General features: G+C 40.0%; 1 protein-coding gene and 2 long non-coding RNA genes across 4 annotated transcripts in view; 1 reads left to right on the top strand and 2 right to left on the bottom strand.

Moving 5' to 3' along the window:
* Window positions 1–16,278, bottom strand: part of LOC105923771 — a gene marked incomplete at its 3' end in the record, with an annotated part of 780,934 nt that overhangs the window by 272,924 nt on the left and 491,732 nt on the right. The window lies entirely within an intron of this gene.
* LOC118561508 lies at window positions 11,793–13,667 on the top strand. The gene is made up of 2 exons (XR_004930087.1): window positions 11,793–12,209; window positions 12,938–13,667. It is a non-coding gene; the product is annotated as an uncharacterized LOC118561508 (long non-coding RNA).
* LOC118561507 lies at window positions 13,773–14,405 on the bottom strand. 2 transcript variants are annotated; one of them, XR_004930086.1, is made up of 2 exons: window positions 14,317–14,405; window positions 13,773–14,206 (listed from the first exon to the last, which is right to left on the bottom strand). It is a non-coding gene; the product is annotated as an uncharacterized LOC118561507 (long non-coding RNA). The 2 variants fall into 2 exon arrangements; XR_004930085.1 differs by having other exon boundaries at window positions 14,297–14,399.

The raw sequence follows: 16,278 nt of genomic DNA, 5'->3' as shown, positions 1-16,278 counted from the left end.
GGGATCTGAATGTTTTTCTGCGGTTTCCGATTTGGCTTTTCCGGGTCAAGAACTCATCGGAGGATCATTTCTTCTACAAAGTGACACCTCTCTGCAACCTCAGCAAGGCAGACAGTGAGCTACAATCGTAGTTTCCTCAAAACGAGTCTCCCACCGCGCTGGGAGAATTACATTGGACTCTATGCAGAGCTCGCTGCTCCGCAGATGCTTAGGGACCGTCTGCAAATTGAAGCACCAGAAGAATAATGATAGAGAAATATTCAACAGCGTCACCAAGGAGAGGTGGATTATTATCAAATTAATTAATTTCATGTGTATCTCATCTCATGTCTGTCATACCACATATAGTTGATTGGAAAATAATACATTTTTTTGAAGAATTTCCCAAAGCCTAAATGCCAAAAATAAATTGTATGCTTATTTATTAACCCGTCCACCAATCTGGAACTGGTGGACAGGAAACTATGAGACATCTGAGCAAGTAATTAACTAACAGGATATTTATTTACCTGAAACACAGCAAAACACAGTAATAACATGTTTAGCCACAGGAAACAGTAGTTTTAAATCTAAACAGTTCATGAAAAATTAGCTAAGGTTAATCACCCAGTGCTGTAAAAGAGGATAAAGAGCAGGAAGCGCCTCCTTGGCAGGAGACCAAGATGCGCTGCATCATGAGAGACCTGCACCCAGATCGCTGGAGGGTCAACGGGAACTTGTCAGGATATAGTTGTAGGAACTGGGGGGAGACGTGTCCCCCCAATATTGGAGACAGGCATATTTGTCTCCTCCAAAAAGTATACCGTGACACCTTCTTGCTTTACTGACAAGTAATCCTCCTCATTAACCTGTAGTTTTACCTTTGCTGCACTGAATCCCTTCAGATTTTCTAGTGTTTCAATTTCTCTTTTCAATTCTTCGACTGATTTTCTCCTTGCAGCACTTTCCTCTTGTCTCTTTAGCACAGCCACTTGCTTCCATTCTCTTTTCAATCTGCGATCAGTTTCCTCCTTCTCCTCTAGGAGGCGTTGTGACATTGCAGCAGCTTCTTGGTCTGCCATTATGCGTTTGTCGTTTATGCTAAAGATATAAAAGAACAAAGTAAATATGAAATTCTTAAAAAGCAAAAATTCATACTGTAGAAAGTGATAGGAACATCTACCATGGACAGTATTTACGCATTCATTTGTCTGCTATTTTTTGCCCGCCCTCTCTCCTGACTTTGAGGTGTTCCCTGTCATTTGTTTAATGACACAAATTCGTCATAACCTTCCATTAAAAGCTTGTGTTCTGCTTGGGAGAAAAACTGTGGGCGTTCTTTGGCCATGCTGAACAGCCAATAGCAGCGCTGCTGATCATTGTTTCTACTATCGACACATTTCCCCTTTTAAACAAACGCATGAACGCGCAGTTGTCTCAGATAACTCAATCCAGCCATACTAATCATAAACAACAGGTGTGTTCAAAGAACCCAATTAGCAGGATCAGGATTAGCCGGATGAAATTATCTTGGATGTCTCATTTGATCTTGGATGTTTTAAGCAACGTACGAAGAACGGACCCCATGATGAGTTTCAAAGAACCAAACGATCAACAATCAAATCCAGCTAACTGAGTTAACGACGTACGAAGCATGTGTCCCTGCAGGAAGCTGCTGCTCTCCCTCTGTGTGTCACACAGCAGCGCCAACTGCTGTCCACACCAACTAACTGCAGCCATCAATCCTTCCTGTCTGCATCTGCTTCAGTTTGTCTTTAAACCATCATCTGTGTTGCTGCTCTGCTGGAATCAGACAGGAATCATGGTGGAAAGTTCAGATCTCTGCAGGAAGGAACTAAAAGATCATCTGAACTGAACGCAGTCAGAAAAAGATGGAAAAGCTGCAAATATTCAGCAACTTGGGGATCATGATTTCCCTGCTGTAACCTACCTGACCTTTGACCTCACAGAGCCCAGCCTGGAGGATCTTCTCCACCATCACTGTCACTATTTAAACGAGCAAATCAATCATCTGTTGCTCAGATAGAAAAGTTCAAACTGTTATGTTGAGTAAAGTTTCTCTCCTATCCTTGCTTTCTAAATGCCAACAGCCTGACAAAAGGATTCAATCTATGTTGCGCGGTTGAAGGCCTGATTGTGTTTAGTCTCAGAGAGAGAGCCAAGGTTGAGGAGCACAGATAGCGGTAGGCAGAAAGGAAAGCTGCAGGCGTCGGGGAGTCGCTCTTGAAGGCTGCCTCTAGTGAGCCAGATCTAGAAAAGAACATTTCTCTGTCTAGTTAGAGCAGATTGAACATCTTCCACAGACTGGTTCTGTTCTCCCTGCAAGGATCCAATAAATGCTGATTAATGAAGACCACCCATCTCCTCCTTGTTAATTCAGAATAGTCATTTATTTCCATCAACATGTCAATAAAGTCACGTCTTCACCTTCAAACGTCCTTGATCCTCAGCGAGCTCTGAGCAACCAGAGCTAACCTTCTGGTCTGAGCATCAAGTGTTGGAGGAAAGAAACCTGCCTAAAACCAGCAAAGTTCAACCAGGAAATAAAGCCACAGAAGTGAGAAAGTTTCCTTTAGACCTCGTCTACAAAAGCTTTAGAAGCCAAACTGTCAGATATTTAGCAGATAGAAGCTGCAGCCGTAGAACAGGATCCTAAAGAAGCACTTTGCAGATTTTCCTGCTTTCATTTCTAATCATCAGAGGATGGAACAAGTCGCTGCTTTGCCTCTTTTTTCATCACTCCACCATTTGGACTTTTTCCCTCTGCAAGGTCTGCAGCTGTAAAGTTAGTGAGAACTGCTTTTCTAACTATTGCTCTGTTTTCTCTTCTGCTGGGGAGTCCAGAGTCCGTCTGAGCAGCAGAACCGGTTCCCCTCGTCTCTCATTTAGCTTCTTAAATGCACATGAGCAGCAACACTGGAAAAAACTGAACTTTATTAAAAAATCTTCCTCCCAGAATCATGTCTACAAAGTAGCTAAAAGCTGAGCTCCTGGTTCTGAATCTGCTTTTATTCTGATCGGTTCTGGATCCGTTCAAAGCTAAAGATGATATTTGTGTTTAAAAGTTCATGAAAAATAAAGTTAAACATTTAACTTCATAAATAATATTTTAAAGTTGCTCAAAGGTTCTGGGGAAACAAACCAAAGACAGCAGGAGATGGTTTCCACATTCCTCAGACAAGGATCATTATTTAATGTCTAGAACTGGACCAGAACCAGCCAGCCAGGTTCTGCTCCTTTAGCCAAATCAATACATGGTTCTGGTCGGATGGTATTAAGGTTTTAGGACAATAAATAACTGCAACATATTTCCATCATTATCAACAGGGTTTAGTGCTTTCATTTGCTTTGTTCTGGTTCTAAAAGCTAAAGGTTCTGGTCCAAATGGTCCTATCAGCTGATTAACACACATATTAAACCAAACCTTCCTGCATCTTTGTCTTTTTATTCCACATGGCAGCTGCCCGCTAACCTTTAGCTAACATATTTATTAGAAAATGAGCAGTCAAGGTTCTCCTGAGGAGATCCATATAGAACCAGAACCGATCTCATAGAACCTCTGCAGGTTTTAGAACCAGCTGCTGTTTGTTTTAAAGTCAGTCAGGCTGTTATCAGCCAGTGAGCTGAACCACCTTAATGACTCCATCTAACAGACTAGTAACACAGCAGTAATAACGCCATCAGTGGAAATATGGAACATACTAATAAACTGAGATTTACAGATGAAAATATGAATCTTAGTTATTGATCACAGGTTCTACAGCGGCTGGGTTCTGGTCCACAGAGCTGGATAGAAAAACAGGCTCAGAATAGACGTCTATTTTCCAGGTAGAAGCAGCAAATCTTCTAATGGACATGTGGAGGTAAAACAGCTACAGAACAGATATTTACTTCCTTTAAACAGAGCCTCTGCCTCCAGATTGGAGAAAATTACAGATTTATTCCTGACAAACGTTTCATTGCAGAGAAAAACACAGCAGGGATGATTCTAGGAGGAAGATGTTGCTTTTTGTAACTAGTTGTTCACTTTAGAACCAAGTTAATGATGGAAAAGGACAATAATATGTTGAGATGACGGTTAACAGTGAAGCAAACAGAACCAGAACTGTTGTGGGAACTGAGCCGGTCCAGAACGGTGCCTCCTTCCTGTTTTGCCTCCTTTCATGCCAACAGCAGCGTGCTGTGTGTTTTCTCCCTGGCCATAAATGCCCTCATGGTGGCCCACAGCCCTCTAGATCTCAACCTGCAGCAGCACTGAGCGACCAAACGTCTCAGCAAATTCCTGCATGTAGTGGAAGTTCAGCGCTGAGCAAATATTCTCCCTGGGTCCAAAAAACAGCCAAAGTTCTGGTTTCACCGCAGCATTTCCACCGTTCTCCAAGATCTCAGTCCAGACTCACCGCAGATCTGATCCTTGTTAAGGTTTAGAGATTAAAAAGTTAAAGGCCAACCGAGCAGCACCACAGAACTCACTGGTAGAAACTGGATTCTACTGAACAACCTCAACCTGCAGTCGGGTTCCTGAGCCCGCTCCAGGGTCCGACTCCTACAGAACCGCCTGGAACCAAAACGTCTTTAAATGAAACTCTGTTAGGACTGTAAACTTTTCTGCAGTAAAAGCCCATTCTCTAGTTTCTAAGGTTCTGTTTTAACGAGCCTTTCATGGACCACGGTACCTTGATCCATAACAGAACCACGGCTGCTGCTTCTTCTCTGGGTTCTGCTGGGTTCTGGTGTCGTGTGATGACTGCAGCTCTGTGATGTCCTCACAGTCTGATTTCTAAATGATGAACAATGACAAGCGGTCGGCTCTTTGGCCAAATCTCCATCTGGCTTCATGTTGAGCTGCTGGAACTGGGCTAGAAAAGCTGAAGGATGGAAACATTTCTGAGAGCCTCCATGTTGCTTTGCTCCCCATTCTAGAAGCTCCCAGCTTTCAGCTTCCTCTGACTCCCAGAAGCAGAGATTTCTATTTGCTGGATTAAAGATGGAGTTTTATCTAACATCAGGGCTGTTAGAACTGCAGCTCTTCTCTTCCTAAAATGCAGCGTCTTATTTCTAACGGTTCTACCTTCAGACTTCAGAGTCTCCCTTCAGTCCAACTCTGCAGTCTGCTCACTGCTCAGAGAAAACCTTCAACTGCTTCTGCTGCTAGGAAAGTTTACACACCATCAAAGCTGAGCACATTCATTTTCTCTGGCTTTTCATCCACACATCAGCTGCTCAACATCCATCACCTGCTGCAGAGTCCTGCTAGCAAACTTAGTTACAATACAGGCCCCTGCTAAAGTATTCACAGCCCATTAAACTTTGTCTCATTTAATCAGCTGACCACCACAAACTGCTGATTTTATTGGGATTTTATTTGGCAGATCAACACAAAGCAGCACATCCAGGCTCATTAGTGGAAACTTTTTCACACTGAATAACTTTATCTAATAAAACTGAAAATGTCTCATCAGTCCACAGAATATTTCCCCAAAAGTCTTGATGATCATCAAGATGTTTTTGGTAAATGTGAGACGGGTCTTTGGGTTCTTCTGGGTCAGCAGTGGTTCTGGTCTTGGACCTCTCCCATGGAGGCCATTTTTCCCAGTTTCTCTCTAATTGTTGAATCCTGACCTCTGACCTTAACTGAGGCAGTGAGTCCTGCAGAGCTTCAGATGTTGTTCTGGTTCCTCTGGGACCTCCTGGATGAGTCCTTGTTAAATCACTCAGTCATTTAGATTTTACTCAGATTTTTATGCTAGATGTGCTTCGTTCCACCGGCTCGTTTTTTAGCTCGGCTTTTTTCACTTCATTCCACTATTCAGTTTAGAGCATTTTAGGATTCTAGATTCAAACTAAAGACAGCTGACCACATGGAGAATTGAGACTTCTGGTTAAATTTCATGTGGGAAACATTTATAAATTTGCTAAAATTGAATGTTTTGGCCTCTTTTAATGTTTTTTTCCCCACGTGTTAAAATGACTGATGCTGGTTAAGGCTAGTGTCTCGTGTTTTGTATTAAACGATTGCCTTTCTCCTTGATCTGACTTTCTAGCTTTATTCATCTGTATCAGTCTGCTGAATATCTCTCCATCATTATTCTTCTGGTGCTTTAATTTGCAGACGGTCCCTAAGCATCTGCGGAGCAGCGAGCTCTGCATAGAGTCCAATGTAATTCTCCCAGCGCGGTGGGAGACTCGTTTTGAGGAAACTACGATTGTAGCTCACTGTCTGCCTTGCTGTGGTTGCAGAGAGGTGTCGCTTTGTAGAAGAAATGATCCTCCGATGAGTTCTTGACCCGGAAAAGCCCAATCTGTGAATATCTTTCTAACTTTAGCGAAGTGATGTGAACTGGCTCCGCCGTCTGTTGCTCCGCATCTAGAAACCCTGCGTGCTGCGGTGACGTCACAGACTCGGTGCTCGTTAACCGCCAGATGATTAACAGGAAATCAGTTCTTGAAATGAATAAACGCTTGTGTCCATTTCCTTGTTTTCTCCGTCAAAGTAAACCTTGTTGTTAAGCAGCTTCCATGAATTTGGGGCGTCTGCAGGATTCTATGTGGAGGCGGCGCACAAACCATCAGCGCACCTGAGCCACACCAACACTACTCCTACCACATGATGCGTGTGGCGCACAGAAACAGCGCATCCATCCACACCATGGCCCAGTGCGCACCACGTGACGCACGCTCTCACCAACAAACGTAGAGATATGCCCACACAGCTGATTTCTAAGCAGTGATGCCAGGAACGCGTTACTTAGTAGCGCGTTACTCTATTGTGCCTACTTTTTTAATGGAGATCAAACAAACGCGTTACTTTTTCCAAACTAGTAATCAGATTAAAATTCCTTATCCAATCCACTCTACGTTACTTTTTTGGTTATTTTACTTTGGGGGGAAAATGGTTTGCTTCTCTGAGAGTGACGTTGCGTCACCTCCACCACACGAGGAAAGACGCAACCGGTGACACACACGTCAATAACAATGCAGGGAGAGGAAAGGTGTGCGTTTTCCAGCTGGAAATATAGTCCTTACTTTGAGTTTGTGTCATCTAAAGATGATAATATCAAGGTTGGTTGTACTCTCTGTGCTGGTGACAAAGTGTTATCCAGCTTCAAAAACACGACGTCAAACCTGAAGTAACCTTTGACCTCACAGCACAGCGCAGTCAAACTAAGCGGCTTTGACTGCAGGTGGTTCCAAGCAAAGAGCCGTGACTGCAGGAGGGCCCCTGCCAGCCAGACAACAAAAGCTGCACTTCGCTGCCAAAGCAGTAAGTGGTGGAGAGCTGAAGAAGTTGGTTGTGCGATATGTTGTTGAAGAAATGCTGCCCTTAAACACTGTTGATTGGCCCTCGTTTGGTGCCGTCATAAACCAGATTCCTACCACTATCAGTGCTGAGCTGCCCCACACAACATCCTTTTCATCTGACCTGGAGAAGGAGAATGCAGAGATGGAGAGAAGTCTAAAAGCTGCGCTGAAAGATGTCCACTTTGTTTCCACTGCTGCTGATATCTGGTCTGCTAACAACAGAAGCTATCTGGGCCTAACGCTCCACTGGATCAGTAAATCCACATCGGAGCGCAACAAGGCTGCATCAGCATGTCGGAGAATTCACGGTAGACACACGTATGATGTGATCGCTGCAGAAATGGAAAACATCCACTCTTCTTATGGATTACTCAACAAAGTAGCTGTAACAGTGACTGATAACGGATCCAACTTTGTTAAAGCGTTTCAAGTTTATCGGCCAGCTGAAGAGTCCGATGATGATGATGAGGAGGAGGAGACGGGGGAGGAAGAGTCCACTTCCACAGACGATGCTGTCATTTTCTGGGATGTGTCAGAAATCCTCTCAGCTGAGAACCAAAGTGACGGCCAGCTGTGTCTCCCACCCCACCGCAGATGTGCTTCACACACCATAAACATCATTTCCACCAATGATGTGGAGAAATATTTAACAAGCAATGCAGAGAGCAAGGCTGTGTTCAGGAGCAGCAACATGCACAGCTCTCTGGACCAAATCAAGGAGATCTAGCCTTGCATCAGAAGCAGTGGAGGAAGTCAGTGAAAGAAAGCTGCTGCTACCAACATCCACAAGGTGGAATTCATTTTCTGATGCTGTGAATAGAATCATAGAAATGCCCATGAGTGAGCTGAACATGCTGTGCACCAAGCTGGGAGTTAAGTGTTTCAAAGACAAAGAGTAGCAGTTCCTCCATGAATACTGCTCTGTCATGAAGCCTATGACTGCAGCCCTAGACATTCTGCAAGGTGACTGCCCATGTGGGACTTTACTGGCCACACTTGAAGTCCTGATGCAGAGGACCCTGGCAGGTAAAGATGTCCTCTCCAGGATGACTGCAGGCCTTCCAGATGCCACAGTGAAGGCATGTTCCATCTTACACTGCTAATGAATATGGAACAGAATATTCAGCGTCATTGCAATTCTGGGATAAGAAGATAAAATGAATACAATTTTTAATAAGTAACCTAAAACAAAATGTCATCCATGATACTGATCCCACAGTACAAGTAATACATTGAAATTACTTTTTGGCCTTATAGCCATAAACATACAGAATCTATTGTATTTTTCAGGCTATCCATATTGGTTTTGCTGCTGTGCTGGATGACAAAGATGATCTTCTCACAGCTGCCAGTTGTCCAACATTTAAACTTGGATGGCTTAGAGCTGCAGGTAGGAAGGATCTAGTAAAAGAACTTCTAACAACTGCTCCTGCTGCACAGAGTCCTCCAGGTGTGGCCTCCACATCTGCCAGCCAAGGTGAGATGGACTTTTTCTCCTTTGAGGTGGAGCCAGAGGATGACACCTACTCTGCAGAAAAGGAAGTCATGGACTACCTGAGCTCAGCATATGACCTTCAGATTCTGCATCAGTTTTCAAACAGAAAGAATATTTTCTTGAAGTATAACACTCCAACCCCATCAAGTGCTCCTGTGGAGCGGCTTTTCAGTCTTGGAGGTTTGCTGCTCACGCCTAGGAGAAATAGACTTTCTGATAAGACGTTTGAAAAACTTCTGTTAATGAGCTACAACCACTGGTTCAATGGCACCACTCCACTGTTTCACTTCTAGCCATTACAGAATAAAAATAAAACAAAGAAACAAATGCAGACAATAGAGGTTACATTTGGTGTTAGAAGCTGTTGCTCTTTTGTATAACCAGACTTTGCTGATCTAATGCTGTAAATAACAGGTTCAGTGTTTATAAAATGTTTGCTGTTCTCTTGGAAAGGTTTAATAATAGCTAGATTAAAAATCAGTGTAAACAATGTTGATTAAATGGCAAATTCTGCATTTACAATGTAAGCTGTTCAATATATCAGGATGAAGGGACTGTTATTATTTTATTTAAAGAAAAATTATTTTTGTGAAGTCAAGGACTGTCATTGTTTTATTTTTTCAAAAAGTATGTATGTTAAGTAAGCTAAAAAAAAAACGTTTTATTCATTTTCAAAAAGTATTTTTGCAAATTCAAAAGGGACAGTCTTTGTTCATATATATTTTTGAAAAACATTCTGTTTTCAGTTGTTAATTTTATTGATGAACATTTGCTTCAAATAAAGTGAGTAATGGCTAAACTGGTTATGGTCTTTATGGTGAGGTGGTGGGGGCGTTGCCGGCAGCTGTAAAGGTAATGTAGCACTTTTAACCCCAAAGTTAGGAAGAAACCACATTCTCTAGGTTCAGAAAGTTGGACTCTGAGTGGAAGTTGAACAATGATCATTTATTGCATTCAACAAGTATTATTTCTTTTAATACAAAGAATTAAAACAATACCAACAAATAGAGCTCTTTGATAAACAAAAATATAATAGAAAAGTTAAAATAAAAGTGTCCTTTTCTTCGATGCCAGAAGAAAAGCTTTGTTCTGTGTGGTGTATGTGTTGTCTGTTCATTTACTCTTCTACTACCCGGGTAGGTTTTAGTTCGTATTGAGCGCGCTTATCTGTATCAGAGAAGTAGGAAGATGTCTGCAGTTCTTGTGAAGTTGATCCCGTTCTCCTTTCCTGTCGCCACTGAAACATGGAAGGCTCAGAATTCTTCCTGTAGATCAATTCCTGATCCAGCAGAAATATAAAACCAATCTACACACATGGTGCAGAAACTAATTTCTATTAGTACTATATTCATCACTACTCTTACTCTGATTCTCTGCATTTTCTTAACCAAATCATTGTAAATGATAGTGTACAAAACTTTAGTGTTACTTCAACACAATTATACAATAAGAACTTATATCCTTAACACAAATGGACTTCACAGTCTTTTAAAGCAGTATTTGTATCAATAACCAGCTTTTAAATCAATATTTATCTTTTTTAACTAGAACACTTTGTCTTTTAACATTTTTAACCATGAATACATTTTATTCATTCACTCATTTTAATCATCATGAGTATTGGAATAACCACAATAAAATAAATCACATTATGTACACAAAAACAGTACATAAGAACAATGTTCTTGCATCTTACCATCAAATTTTATCTCTCTCTGTGTCTAATGACACAGTAGCATTGTAGGCTACCTGTGCTAGCATAGCAAGCTACCCGCGATTAGCGTTAGCACTGTAAATAGCCATCTTTTCAGTTATTTTTCATAAAGCACAATGATACACAGTACCATACGGAAGCGTATTGCTGCCACTGGACAAAATATTTTTTTTTGTTGCTTATCTTGTATAAACATGATAATTATCTTGTATAAACGTGATCTTATCTTGTATAAACATGATAATTATCTTGTAAAAACGTGATAATTATCTTGTATAAACGTGATAATTATCTTGTATAAACGTGATAATTATCTTGTATAAACGTGATAAATATCTTGTATAAACGTGATAATTATCTTGTATAAACGTGAAAATTATCTTGTATAAACGTGATAATTATCTTGTATAAACGTGAAAATTATCTTGTAAAAACCACTGAGCTATATAATACACTGGAGTGCTGATTTTGCCGAAAAACTGAAGTCACTGGCCGCCATCTTGCTACTCCCTACTCTCACAGAATCCCACAGGATTTGGTTGCAACAACAAGCAGTTTTCTGGCTTCGTGAAAACGTTTCACAGGTAATTATACAGTCAGTAGATGTACTAACACTATCAACTACTAGGAAATTAGATGCTGAAATATTTTACATGTTATTCATATTAAATATATATATATGTCTATATAAGTATGTGTTTATGTATATATGTATATATATATGTATACACATATGTAAATATATGTTTTTGTATATTGTTATTTATATATTTAAAAATGTTAAATACATATATTTAAATGAATAAAATGCAAAATATTTCAGCACATGACTTTCTCATTATGTGATAGTTTTAGAACATAACATAAAAGTATATGGCATTTCAGATTTTAAAAGTTTTAAGCCCGCCCTGAACATGAAAATCCTCGTTATTTGATGCTGTATCGCACATATTCCCTAGTTACTGGAGGGAAATAGGGAGTACCAATATGGCGGCTGGTGGCTTCAAAGCGACTCGTTCAAACAGACGGTGATTAGCACTCCAGTGTATAATATAGCTCAGTGGTAAAAACGTGATAACTTATCCAGATGGTGGCGCTAGTATGCTTTTAGTCTGACTCATTTAAGACGAAGAAGAAGCATGTCCGTCATCTACTCGAGAACTAAAATGGCAAATTTATGGAAATGGATCAAGTTTTACTTTATGCTCGCTGGTATCACCTTATTTTCAACGGAAATACGGAGACAGTGAGTGGCGGTTTTCCGTGCGAGACGTTCGATACGTCACTTCCTGTTACTGGCGAGTCAGCTGGACAGCGACTCGCGCAGCTAATTCGTACCAAATTACTCGTCTTTATGATTTCATGGAAGGCCGGGATCGTTTGTCCGGTTAGAGGCTGTCATGATAATGGGTGTAAACGAAAGGTTTATGTGGAGCAGGAGTGTTTTAATCATCGACCGCGTACAAGAGCTGTAGATACCAGGCGCCCTACTTTCTTCACCCCCAGCCGAAGAATGAGATATCCCTCCGCCTGTGGCTAAAAGTTGTAAATTTGAAGAAACCACCGAAACAATGATATGTTTGTTCTTTTAATTTACTGGACAAAATACCGATAGAAGACCACACGATGCCAGAAAAGTGGCCAGGCTACGAAGTTCCATTAAAATCTCTGTGGAGACGTCAAGAGGGCAGCAGACAGGTAAGCTTGGGAAGTGTACAGTGTTTACGTTTGTGTCACTCTTGATAAAACATATGCTTTCACATTAAGACAGCCGTGTTTTAGCTTTGTTCTGTCTGTCAATTATTATCTGAATATTTTTCATCTCTGCACGAGGTTTTTGGGGTTCTGTTTGTAAAGTTATACAATGAGAGATTTACAGCAAAATATTTAGCCTGTCATATGACATAAAAGGCAGGGTTCATTATTCATATTTTTGTTATTCATAAATCTATAAATAAGTCACAGTTCCCAGTTTAATATTTAAATAACAAGCTTAATATTTAGCTCCAAAATAAACGTCTAGTTTGTAAGCTAAACATTTAATTTGGAGTTCAATATTTCATTTGAAAACTAAATGCTTGGTTTGCATCTTAATATATAGTTTACAATCTAAACATTTAGCTGTGTAATTAAATATTTAGTTTGGAACGGTGACATTTATAAAATGTATAAAACCCATTTTTTCCTCTTATAGAACCCAAACTATTGCTGTTATATCTTGACTGTGTAACCTTACCAATGGTATCCCAGCATAGACTGTTTGTAAAAACTAGAAGGAATATGTGATATGAATATTTGAATGAGTATGAGTTATGATGCAGGTGGTGCTCTATTAGCTTGGTGTTAACATAGTTTTAAGTAGTCTTGATATGTTTTATGCTGTTTGCTAAACTGATTGTGGTCTTGTGCGGTCTTGTTTTTGACAGATGACTGCCGCTGTGATGCAGAGGCTGACCGGACCGCTCCATAATCAGAGTCACCTATGCAGAAAGATGCTAATACTACAGGCACCGAAGGATCACACCTAGGAGAAGAGAAAAACAGTGCATGTGGCAGGGAAAACACTGACTTCTCGAGTGCCTTTGTCCTGGTGATGAAGTGACGGCAGACAGAGGCTTTACCATCTGAGATCTGCTGTTTGAGAGGAAATTTAACCTTGTTCTACCAGCATTCACCCATAAAAGGAGGGCAGTTGTCGGATGAGGATGTAACTGCAGCAAGGAGGATTGCAAATGTCCACATACATGTGGAAAGAGTTATCAGGAGGCTCAGAGTTTTGACAATAATCTCCCAGACTGTAACTCTCAACTTGGTAAATAAAATGGACAAAATCTTTCGTCCGTGCAGCCCCTTAGAACATGCAGATCATCCACGAGGATGCTGATTGAGCGGAGAAGTTTACATGTCAAAAAGATCCTGATTAGTTATATTATACTGTAAATCAGTGCAATTATAATACACTAGAATGTGTTTTGGATTTCTGCTTTTAAATATTTCTTTGTGTAGCACCTTGAGGTTTTACATTTTGGAATTACTTTTAATTTTTCAAAACTTTTCAAGTATTGTATATCCTTAGTTTTAGACCATTTAAATGTTTACATATACATAAATTCTGTCCAACTAAATGTGTATTATTAAAGTTTCCAATCTATTTCACTTGCTAATGTAATTTGCATTCATTCATATTTAGATCAAGTGGATGTTGTCCTAAGCATATGTAAATGCTAAAGTGTATCTTATGTACATAAACTGACAAAAAGATAAGAGTATTTCATTTATTTAATTAATGCAATTTGTTTACATTAAATGTAGTACATTTCACTTATGGCATATTTGTAGGCCATTTAATTCTTGTGGTGCAGGAAACATCCATCATTCAGCCTTTTGGGGACGGCACAGCTCATCTGTTCAGGACAATCCAGTCAGACCTTTGGCCACGGCAAACTGCACCTTTTAACAAAGTTAAAGGAACAGTTATTTTTTTATTTATATTACAGTACTTGGTGTCATCATATTTATATAAAATATGGATAGTTTGTAGTGACAACTATAAACCGTCCATATTTTTCTACTTATCTTCCTGATGTACTTATCCAACTTGCCATTCAAGATTAGACTGTTATAGAATGGTGTGCTCACATCCACAGACAGGAAGAGGTGGTGTTTTGAGAGAACATTACCCAAACTTGAATGACCTTAAACAGCATCAATGAACAAAAGATCAGACTTTTATCTTAAAAAGCTGCACAATCTGTTGATTAGAAAAATAAAAACATTATTCATACTTTTTGTACTAATTTATTACCATCCATTTTCCTACACCCTTATCCTTGTTGGGATGGCGAGGGGTGCTGGTGCCTATCTCCAGCAGTCAATGGCGAGAGGCAGGGTACAACAGGTAATATATCTGAAATATGAGTGGCCAGCAAATACATTATGTGTTCTTCCATGTGTCAGAGACACTCCTCTGGTATGCCAGAGGAGTACACATGCACTGTTTTTCTCTTCTCCTAGGTGTGATCCTTCGGTGCCTGTAGTATTAGCATCTTTCTGCATAGGTGACTCTGATTATGGAGCGGTCCGGTCAGCCTCTGCATCATAGCAGCAGTCATCTGTCAAAAACAAGACCGCACAAGACCACAATCAGTTTAGCAAACAGCATAAAACATATCAAGACTACTTAAAACTATGTTAACACCAAGCTAATAGAGCACCACCTGCATCATAACTCATACTCATTCAAATATTCATATCACATATTCCTTCTAGTTTTTACAAACAGTCTATGCTGGGATACCATTGGTAAGGTTACACAGTCAAGATATAACAGCAATAGTTTGGGTTCTATAAGAGGAAAAAATGGGTTTTATACATTTTATAAATGTCACCGTTCCAAACTAAATATTTAATTACACAGCTAAATGTTTAGATTGTAAACTATATATTAAGATGCAAACCAAGCATTTAGTTTTCAAATGAAATATTGAACTCCAAATTAAATGTTTAGCTTACAAACTAGACGTTTATTTTGGAGCTAAATATTAAGCTTGTTATTTAAATATTAAACTGGGAACTGTGACTTATTTATAGATTTATGAATAACAAAAATATGAATAATGAACCCTGCCTTTTATGTCATATGACAGGCTAAATATTTTGCTGTAAATCTCTCATTGTATAACTTTACAAACAGAACCCCAAAAACCTCGTGCAGAGATGAAAAATATTCAGATAATAATTGACAGACAGAACAAAGCTAAAACACGGCTGTCTTAATGTGAAAGCATATGTTTTATCAAGAGTGACACAAACGTAAACACTGTACACTTCCCAAGCTTACCTGTCTGCTGCCCTCTTGACGTCTCCACGGAGATTTTAATGGAACTTCGTAGCCTGGCCACTTTTCTGGCATCGTGTGGTCTTCTATCGGTATTTTGTCCAGGAAATTAAAAGAACAAACATATCATTGTTTCGGTGGTTTCTTCAAATTTACAACTTTTAGCCACAGGCGGAGGGATATCTCATTCTTCGGCTGGGGGTGAAGAAAGTAGGGCGCCTGGTATCTACAGCTCTTGTACGCGGTCGATGATTAAAACACTCCTGCTCCACATAAACCTTTCGTTTACACCCATTATCATGACAGCCTCTAACCGGACAAACGATCCCGGCCTTCCATGAAATCATAAAGACGAGTAATTTGGTACGAATTAGCTGCGCGAGTCGCTGTCCAGCTGACTCGCCAGTAACAGGAAGTGACGTATCGGACGTCTCGCACGGAAAACCATAGACATCATATACGTAGACGCCCCATTGTACGCTGCCGGCAGCTAGGCTGACGTGCCTACGGGGCGGCCATCTTGGGTCAGACCACAGATCAGACAGCTGCTGTCAGAATGAATAGGAGGCAGCTCAGATCTAATTTTAATCACATGTTCACAGTGATTGTGACCTTTCAGACAGATTACACATATTTATTCAGAACCAAAACTATTTAAACTGAAGTCAAACTGGATGAAAAATGTACACGCACTTACATATTTTGCAGTTGCATATTAATCTAATATACACACAAATTATACACACATCAATCTCTCTCTCTCTTACTTCCAATATATATATATATATATATATATATATATATATATATATATATATATATATATATATATATACAGACACCGATCTACAGACAACAGCACTTATCTACATAGTATCAAAACTATATACAGACGACAAGTAAGAGCAAAGGTGCTCATAACAACATTTA

Source organism: Fundulus heteroclitus, unplaced genomic scaffold, assembly GCF_011125445.2.
Source record: "Fundulus heteroclitus isolate FHET01 unplaced genomic scaffold, MU-UCD_Fhet_4.1 scaffold_65, whole genome shotgun sequence".
Taxonomy (NCBI): Eukaryota; Metazoa; Chordata; class Actinopteri; order Cyprinodontiformes; family Fundulidae; genus Fundulus; species Fundulus heteroclitus.
Note: the sequence above shows the minus strand (reverse complement) of the source record. Positions and strands in the feature narration are given on the sequence as shown.